The 10097-nt window shown below is 44.4% G+C and overlaps 1 long non-coding RNA gene across 1 annotated transcript; it reads right to left on the bottom strand.

Moving 5' to 3' along the window:
* Positions 1-221: 221 nt before the first annotated feature.
* Positions 222-1351, bottom strand: LOC110686787. The gene is made up of 2 exons (XR_002504297.1): positions 1103-1351; positions 222-283 (listed from the first exon to the last, which is right to left on the bottom strand). It is a non-coding gene; the product is annotated as an uncharacterized LOC110686787 (long non-coding RNA).
* Positions 1352-10097: the final 8746 nt, after the last annotated feature.

Here is a 10097-nt window from a genome sequence, read left to right on the forward strand (position 1 = left end):
TCGAATCCTCCCACCTCCCCCAAACCCCTGTATTTTTTTTTTACCCTTTTTTTTACTTATGATACACAAATTTTCCAAATAAATTCCCAAATTAAATATTTGCTTTATCTTTTCTAACTTCGTAGAACACAATAAATAATATTAGAGTACTTAATTTATTTTCTTTTTTTATTTTTTTTTTTAAAAAAACTTAACGGGAGTATGTACTCAGTAGTATTTTAATTTATCATCCAACACTTCGCGTTTTAGATTTCCCAACATTACAAGGAATCTAAATTATCACCTCCCCCAAACCCCTGTATTTTTTTTTACCCTTTTTTTTACTTATGATACACAAATTTTCCAAATAAATTCCCAAATTAAATATTTGCTTTATTTTTTCTAACTTCGTAGAACACAATAAATAATATTAGAGTACTTAATTTATTTTCTTTTTTTTATTTTTTTTTAAAAAAACTTAACGGGAGTATGTACTCAGTAGTATTTTAATTTATCATCCAACACTTCGCGTTTTAGATTTCCCAACATTACAAGGAATCTAAATTACCACCGCACTTTTTAGATCTTAACATGGTCAATCCGATCTTCTCCGATCCGAAAATCCAAATTTACATTAAAAAAAAAAAAAAAACCAATCTGATTGATCGACTAAGTAACCCCCCTCACATTAAAATCTGATCGAGTAATCATTGCCCTCATGAGTAACCCTTGTCAATGTAACTTTTGGCAAATTAAACTCTGATGGATCGAATATCCCCTATAACCAGCAAGTTAATGGATATTCTATTAACTCGGATTGGGTCGAATTAGGGTCAATTTCAGGTTCGAATCCTCCCACCTCCCCCAAACCCCTGTATTTTTTTTACCCTTTTTTTTACTTATGGTACACGAATTTTCCAAATAAATTCCCAAATTAAATATTTGCTTTATTTTTTCTAACTTCGTAGAACACAATAAATAATATTAGAGTACTTAATTTATTTTCTTTTTTTATTTTTTTATAAAAAACTTAACGGGAGTATGTACTCAGTAGTATTTTTATTTATCATCCAACACTTCGCGTTTTAGATTTCCCAACATTACAAGGAATCTAAATTATCACCGCACTTTTTAGATCTTAACATGGTCAATCCGATCTTCTCCGATCCGAAAATCCAAATTTACATTAAAAAAAAAAAAAACCAATCCGATTGATCGACTAAGTAACCCCCCTCACATTAAAATCTGATCGAGTAATCATTGCCCTCATGAGTAACCCTTGTCAATGTAACTTTTGGCAAATTAAACTCTGATGGATCGAATATCCCCTATAACCAGCAAGTTAATGGATATTCTATTAACTCGGATTGGGTCGAATTAGGGTCAATTTCAATTCAATTCCTCTATGTTCGCTGAATGTTGGTCGAGTTGACCAAGTTCATATCCAAATAAGGCAGTTTTTAAACCAGAGTTATTATTGCGATTTTACCTTATCATTGGGTTAATATAGAGTTGAAACATAATTTTTTTCCGCTAGGTTATTCTATACGATATATGAAGTTTTAATTTTCTAATTTGATCGGGTCATGTGTAATTTTATCAGAAAAAATAGAAATATAATAATAATCGATGACTTATCATACCTACTCCGTATATTAGTGTGACGTTAAATAATGAGGTACTGATATATTGACAAACGATTGTTGTATATGGTGGTTTATAGGCCACTGATTTTAAGTCGATAATTAATTATATATGGTGGGTTAAATTCGGATCGGGTTTAAATCAACTTGATTTAAATAGAGTCGCGGGTTTATATAAGTTCGGGTCAAAACAACTCGGATGGTAAGCTTCAAAATGACTTGGCACTATTCATCCTGAATTGAAAAGCACCTTATAAAATGCAAATAAGGGGTAAATTTGGCCACGTGGACCAATGGTAAGCAAGGTAAAAGTTATTATAGCTTTTTACTCGTAGTAAATGTTCTACTTATTAAGGGTTAACCTTGGTTAAAGTTCACTGTGGTTATTTACGTGGGGAAGCGCGTAAATTGATTATATTAATTTAACTCAGAACATTTTAAAATATCATTTCTCCCAAAAAAGTTGAGCACCCTTTCATTTCCTCATTTCTTCAACAAATACACTCCTATTTCGACGCTTCAAGGAAAGGCGATTAAGCATTTGCTAGGCTCTTTTCGAATTAATTTCTACAAATTTGCGAGGTAAATCATCTACTCAGTTCTTGTTGGTTTTTTTTTCGAATTTGTTGTCAAAATTTATATGAGTGTTGTTTGGGATTACTCGTTCTTTGATGATGACATGAATTTTGTTTTGAAATTTGTTGATTTTGGTTGTTACATAGGTTGTTAGTTTCTGTTTGATGCTTAGTTGATACAAATTAAAGTGAATTATCACTCTTGTTTTGGGGTTTTCTGATGTCCTGCGGGAGAGCTACAATTCCGAGACTGGAACCGGACGCCTGTACCTGCAAAATAACGGAGACTCCTGAGAGCTCCGCCTCCAACGGTCAAGTTAGTACCTGACTAAGGAGTAATTAATACAGAAATTAAAGTAATAAGGTCTCTCTAGGTGAGAGTATTTAATGTAGGTGATCTGCTTTGCTAGCGAGATCAGCCGGTTATTAGTGTGTTCCGTAATGTTTCTCCTCCGTTCCGTTAATTATTCGGTCCCCTGATTAATGAGGATTAATCGAGTATTTATAGCCTTGGGAAGCGTGCAACTCTCTAGGTTTAAGGTAAACCTAGGGCCGATCGGGCTTCTAGACTGAAATGGGCCTTGATGGCCGGTTGTCCCATTTGGCATGGGTGGACACGTGGCGTGTCTTAAGTGGTCCGTGGAGGACGCGTGGCGGAACCTGGTTGGTCCACTTGTCAAACGGCGCTTGGTGGATAAAAATCCCCTAATCATTTGCCCCTCACAGGTGGCACGCGACTGGTCACGTGTCGCCTGTGACAGGCGTCGCACGGTGACAGGCGATGGCCCGTTACAGGTGTCACCTTGCAGACGGCCGGGAGACTCTCCCGCCCAAATTTGAATTCGGAAGCGACCCTTCGCCTTCTCATTTTGCCTATAAAAGGAAGTGCTGACTTCGGTCATTTTCACATTTGAGAATTTTTGCGAGAACATTCGGACCCCTGAACTTGCTCTGACATTTTCGGACTTTTTCTGCCTACCGCCTGTTCTGACAAGCCGACTGACCCGAACTTTCAGGACTTCATCAACTGTCATCCGTTCAGGTAACTCAGTTCTCTTACTCTTAATTTTCTTTTTATTTTTTGAAATGGCACCATGGAAGCACACGACACGCCCTAAGTTAGTGATCAGCCGGTCACCGGGGACGGCTGAATCTAGGACTAGGAGTGCCGCCTGCCCTTTTCTGGACCCATCTTTGCCCTTTATACAAAGTCCGACTGAATCTGTGTCTATGCAGAACGTGATGGCCAGAACAAAAAAGACTGCTAGAATATCAAACTCAGACGGCTCCTCCCAAAGGGTACTCCTTAGCGAAACATCTGACCAGGCGCCAGATGTGGAACGAGGCGACTGTCAAGCTGACAGTTCTGAGAGAGGGACCAAGGTGTTCCCTTCTCATCTAACCGTGGACATGTCTAATTTACCTTCTGCTCCTTCTAAGGGAGAGGAGGCGGGCCCCTCTAGGAGAGGGGAGGCGTCGTCCTCTTCGGACTCGTCAGGGGACGAGTCCGATTCCAACTCTTCTGACCATAGTTCTTCTGACCATAGTTCTTCTGACTCAGAAGAAAAACATAACCGCCTACAAGAGGCGAGAAGTTCCCATGCAGTGGAGAAGGGGGATAATTGGGCAGAGCCGTCCGCCTCTTACAGAGAGGAAAACACCCCCTACTACTGCAGGGTGCCCCGGGGCCGGATCGCAACCATGCGAGACAACGTGGCGAGCTTTATTGCTAACCACAAAATGGGCCCGGAGTATTTACTGTTTGTGCCGGATCCAGAAGATACTGTCGTCTGGCCGGCTGGTACCAGCTATGGTGACGGCTGTTTTGGCTGCTATGTGGCGGCCATCAAAGCTGGTCTGCGCTTCCCATTACATCCGGCTGTTCAGCGGATTTTAGATGGGTATGATCTGGGGTTATGGCAGTTAGCCCCCAACTCTTGGGTAAACGTACTCGGCTATGTGGCCGGGTGCGAACTGAACGGGGTGGAGCCAAGTTTTGAGGCTTTCGCCCACATGAACTATCTCAGCCGGACCCCTAAGTCGGGAGGTACCGGCTGGTATCAACTAACAAGCCACAGGGGTTACCTCATGACGAGAGGTAAGGCAAACAAATGGAAGGATTGGCGGAACACCTTCCTTATTATCGAGAGTTCAGACACGGAGCTGAACAAACGTTTTAACAAGTGGAACAGGGATCCGCCTCTTCTTGCAGGCGGCCGCAGCATGCCGCCTGTTCCCCCAAAGGCTAAAAGAGAGATCCTAGACAAAGGACTCTTCAAAGTAGAGACTAGGGTGAACTCTACTTCAGGGGTACGAGAGCAAGTACCCCTACACTGCGTCCCGAGCTTCAAGTGGCTCTATGATGAGTACTTCTTGGCCGCCTGTGGCCTCGGCAGTCGGTGCTCTAGAGGTAGCCGGCCTGACGAATACTCTGTTTTCTCACGCCTTGTTTACTTGGGATTTTTACTAACTTTGCTGTTTATTTCTTTCAGCCGACGCCATGAGTAAAATAACAGCATCTAAGACTGCGGCGGCCATGCTGCGGGTTTCGCTAATGAAGCAGTCGTACGCCGACTCCCCCAGCAAGGAGGCACCCTTGGTAAGCTTTGAAAACTCTTCCCCTTTAAGTTGTATTATGCATATACTAACTCTTTTTGTTTTCAGTCTGGCACTCCAAGGGCTTCTTCCTCGCAACAGCCGGACCCCAAGGCCCGGAGAACGACTGTTGCATGCTCTCCTGGGTCTTCCAGGAAAACAGTGGCGGCTGAGAAGCAGCCGGCCACTTCTTCAAAAACCCAGGCGGGGCCGCCTAGATGTATGGACACTTGCTTGTAAAAACTCACTCTTGCTTCCTTCTTGATTAGGTCTAACTTGTTTTTCCTTCTGCTTAATGCAGCCGGCCCCCAGGGACTTGACTTGGTTGAGGTAGCCAAGTCAATGGTTAAAGTAGTTCCTCCCTCTGACAGGGAGGCGGTCAAGGGTGCCGGCACCCTTGACCTCGATGGAATTTCGGGGATCCTAGCTGAGGTATACCCTTTTGAAGTTCCAGGACGCCTGTTAACCCTTATGATTGGAAACTGACGCCTGTTTTTCTTTGTACTTAGGCCCTGCTCCGAGTCAACAGCCTTCGCAAGCCGATTGATCGGAAAAACAAAGAGGTAAAGGCCGCAAAGGCTATGGCCGCCTCCAGCTGTGATAAAGCAATGTTTCAAATTGCCCAAAATGAAGTACTGACCATTGATCTTCTTTATTATCAGGCGCAGGCGACCGCCGCTGTTCGGGCTCAGCTAGAGGCGGCCCAAAAGAAGGTTGACGAGCTGGAGGGGACCGTCACCAAATTTAAAGCCGAGCTGAAACCCCTTCGCCAGAAAATGCACTCTTACGAAGCCATGGAGAAATCTTTGGCTAACGTAAAAGAACGCCTGGTGAACCAGGAGAAGAGTCTTACCCAAGAGCTCTCGGACAAGGCCGAGCAAGAAAAACAAGAGCTCGTCCGGGAGATGGTGGAAGACTCCGCCCAAATCCAACGCATGACCTGGGAACGACTGTTCCCCAGTGCCGACTTTGCCTCATGGGAAAGAACGTACCGCCAGTGTTCGGAAATATATAATCAACAGATCCTGGCGGCTGCTGAAGAGGAGGCGATGGACGTTGCGTTGGAGGAGGAAGAGCCTGTTGTGGCGCTTGTGCCACTTGGGGGAAAGGCATCAAAAGATGATGCAGCGAAGGCCGAGTCCAGCAAGAAGAGTGCTGACCAGGCGGCTGCTGCTGATACTGAACTGCCCCCTTCTTAAGCTTTAAGTATGTTTTTTTTTTTTTTTTTTTTTTCACGGCCTGCGTGCCGTTTGCTTTGTAATTACCCGGCCAGGGGGCCGGGGTTTTGAATATTCTGCTGGTCTTTTATGGCCGGCTCATTTTAATCAAATTTTTTGTTTTTGTTCAAATTTGTCTAAGTATTTGAAATTTGCTCACTAGACAGACTGTTGTGCATGGCCGAACGTTAAGACAGGTACAAATAGTAAGTATGCCGCCTATGCCCCTGGACGACTGGTTGTCTGTTTCCAGGATAGATGATCAGTCGGCCATTTAATCAATCGGTATTCGAACTCTTTATTCAATTTGACCAAGTAAATAGAATTACCAAGTAGCCAAGGAATTTAAGTAGGAAAACAAGCGGCGGGTACCGGTTGTTTCCCTTTATTGCCAATGTTGGCCTCTAATTTGTTATTTGTTAACCTAGCAAGAGTATTGGTTGAGAGCCTTTGTTTATTAAAAACAAGTGGACGACTCGTACCTTTTAGGCTCAGTACTAAGTTTGAGTGACTATTAAGTTAACATAGGAGTTACTTAGTCTTCGTCACAATCTTGATTGAGTAGTAAAGGTATCAGGCGGCGTAGGCCGGCTAGACCCCTTGATTCACCAATGTTTGTTGGCTATTTACTCAATAGGTTATCCAGTAGGAATAGGGGTTCGAGTGCCCTTGTTTGTATAAAACAGGCGGACGACTCAAACTTTTTAGGTTCCATACCAAATTTGAAGGAGTGACTATGAGTTAACTTTGGAGTTACTCAGTCGCCGTCACTTTTGTTTGAGAAGTAGAGGTACCAGGCGGCGTAGACCGGCTAGACCCCTTGATTCGCCAATGTTTGTTGGCTATTAACTCAATAGGTACCCCCTGCATTTATCCCAAGTAATACAGGCGGTCATCTGACTCAGATGTCAACTGCTACCACTGGTTTGGTTAGTGATAGAGTTATCCTTGTCTCAAAAACGGCTACGTGGTTGCCCTTTGGGACAGTCGTATAGGTGCCGTGTAATTAGTTTATAGAACAATGTTCCACCCAAAAGGGAGCTGCTCTCTGCGACGAATTTCATCCGAATGGATGCCGCCGGACGCCTGCTATAATGTTGGGACAGGTCGGATTAGTTTTTAAAAGTTAGATCAGTTGACTAGGCGCCTGGTCTGATCATTCGGCCAGTGGCCTTGGTATGTTCTTGGTGAACGTATGTGCTAAGTAAAAGAAGGGTAGCCGCCTGTTAGTTACAGGATCGGCCAGGCCCTAAACTTTTTAGCTAAGTATTGTGAGTAAAATACTCGAGGGAGAGTAGCCGACTGTAATGGAACAGACGGCATGCCCCTGTAAAGATAAAGAGTGAAACTCAATGGAGAGTAGCCGACTGTAAAGGTACAGACGGCATGCCCCTCGTAATACAAAATTGAATAGTAAGTGCCAACTTTTTTAAGTAGCTCTTTACTTTACATCATTCAAAAGAAATATTTCTTAAGGTTATCTACATTCCAAGTTCGAGGCAACGGTTGTCCGTCTGGTGTTTCCAGACGGTAGGTACCGTCCCTGACTTCCGCATAGATTCGGTAGGGTCCTTCCCAGTTGGGAGTTAGTTTGCCAGACTCGTTAGCCCTACCAACTGCTTCCATTTTTCTAAGTACAAAGTCCCCTACTTTGAGTGGACGCCTGTGCACTTTTTTGTTGTATGATCTAGTCATTCTCAGGCGGTAGATTTCATGGCGCAAAACAGCATTGCCCCTCTTTTCAGGAAGTGAGTCTAATGCCAGGCGCATAGCTTCCCAGTTTGCCTCTTCGTCATATAGCATTACTCGAAGAGTCGGCTCGTAGTGTTCTATTGGAAGAACAGCTTCTGCACCATAAGTTAGGAGGAATGGAGTTTCTCCAGTCGCCCCTTTTTCAGTCGTCCTAATGGCCCAAAGAACATGTGGTAGTTCATCTGCCCATAGGCCGCCTGCTCGTTCAATTTTTTTCTTGAGACCGTCTGAGATGATTTTATTAAAGGCTTCTACCTGGCCGTTTGCTTGTGGACGGCCGACAGATGCAAAGTAATGTCCAATTCCTTGGTCTCCCAACCAGCTTTTGAGAACAGGCGTCTCAAATTGGGGACCATTATCAAAAACCATAGACATGGGAACCCCGAACCGAGTGATGACGTTTTTCCAAATGAATGAAATTACATCTTTCGTCTTGATTCCCTTTACAGCCTCCGCCTCTACCCATTTAGTGAAGTAGTCAACGGCAACAAGTATATACCTTCTGCCGCCTGTAGCAGGCGTATATAGACCCAGAATGTCCATGCCCCACTTAGCAAACGGTAGTGGGCTGTGAATGGTAGTGAGGTCAGTAGCCGGACGGTGAATTAATTTGCCAAACCTTTGGCACTTGTCACATTTTTTCACCATCTCCATTGCATCTGCTTCCAAAGTAGGCCAAAAGTAGCCCTGCCGCCTTGCCCTTTGAGCAAGCATCCTACCACCTATATGGGAAGCACAGAAACCAGAGTGAAGATCATCTAGTATCTCTCGTCCCTTTTCAGGAGTAACACACTTTAAGAAGGGTTGAAGGTGCCCCCTCTTGTGCAGTTCCCCCTGTATCATTTCAAAACAGGAGGCTCGTTTTTTCAGTGATGCCGCCTGTTGAGGATCATCCGGCAGTGTACCGTTTGTCAGATATGCCCTGATTGAATCCATCCAGGTTGAGCTTCTGTCTAGAATTCCAATAGGATTTTCCTCGATGCTTCTCTTCTCCATTACTTCCCAAAACACAGTTCGAGGAGTGTCGGAGGAGGCGGATGATGCTAATTTCGAGAGTGCATCTGCCTGGTTGTTTTCTGATCTCGGTACTTGGATCAGATGGAAATCCTCAAGGGAGCCGACTGCTTGTCGGACCGCCTGTAAATATTTGATCATGGCCGGATGTGTTGCTTCGTATTCGCCATTGTACTGACTCACTATCAGTTGTGAATCAGAACAGGCGTCTATTTTCCTTGCCCCGGCCGCCTTACACATGCGGATCCCGGCTAGTAATGCTTCATATTCTGCCTCATTGTTTGAAGCCTGGAAACTGAAGCGTAGAGCATACTCGAACCTGTCGCCCTCTGGAGATTGACATACGACGCCTGCTCCACAACCGTTTGAAGTAGAGCTTCCGTCCACATATACCTTCCAGACTTGGTCTGGAACTTGAGAGTCAGGAGGACGAGTCATCTCTACAATAAAGTCAGCAAAGGCTTGCCCCTTCACTGCTTTTCTAGGCTCGAAAGTAACTTCGAGACTCTGCATTTCTATGGCCCATTTGATCATTCGTCCGGAGGACTCCATGGTGGTAAGGGGCCGTTTGATCGGTTGGTCGGTATACACGACGACTGCATGTGCCAGAAAGTAGGGCTTCAATTTTTTAACAGCCATGAAGAGTGCAAGACCAAATTTCTCCACTAGGGGATACCTCAACTCGGCATTTTTCAGTACGTGACTGACAAAGTAGACCGGAAGTTGACAGCCGTCCCTTTCAGCAAGGAGCACCGCGCTTAACGCATGATCAGAGACGGCCAGGTACATGTAGAGATTTTCTTTGGGCAAAGGGCTGACCAGCCTTGGCAAGGAATGCAAGTGAACCTTTAATTTCTGGAAGGCGGCCTCAGCATCCGGCCCCCATTCAAACCTTGCCTTTTTCTTAATTGCCTGGAAAAAGTATAGGCATTTGTCGCCTGATCGGCTTAGAAATCTTCCCAAGGCCGCCAGACAACCTGTTAACTTCTGAACCTCTCGGACGGTACGAGGCGACTGCATGTCAACGACCGCCTGTACCTTCTCAGGGTTCGCCTCTATTCCTCTCTGGTTGATAAGGAATCCGAGAAATTTCCCAGACTCAACTCCAAATACACATTTCTTGGGATTGAGCATGACATGGTGCCGCCTGAGTGTGGCGAAAGTTTCTCGGAGGTCCGTCAGATGATCTTTCTGAAGTTTGGTCTTAACAATCATATCATCAATGTATGCCTCGACGTTTCTCCCAATCTGATCAAAGAACACTGTGTTTATCATTCGTTGGAATGTAGCCGGGGCATTCTTAAGACCAAACGGCATGACCG

This window comes from Chenopodium quinoa, unplaced genomic scaffold (genome assembly GCF_001683475.1).
Source record: "Chenopodium quinoa cultivar QQ74 unplaced genomic scaffold, ASM168347v1, whole genome shotgun sequence".
Taxonomy (NCBI): domain Eukaryota; kingdom Viridiplantae; phylum Streptophyta; class Magnoliopsida; order Caryophyllales; family Amaranthaceae; genus Chenopodium; species Chenopodium quinoa.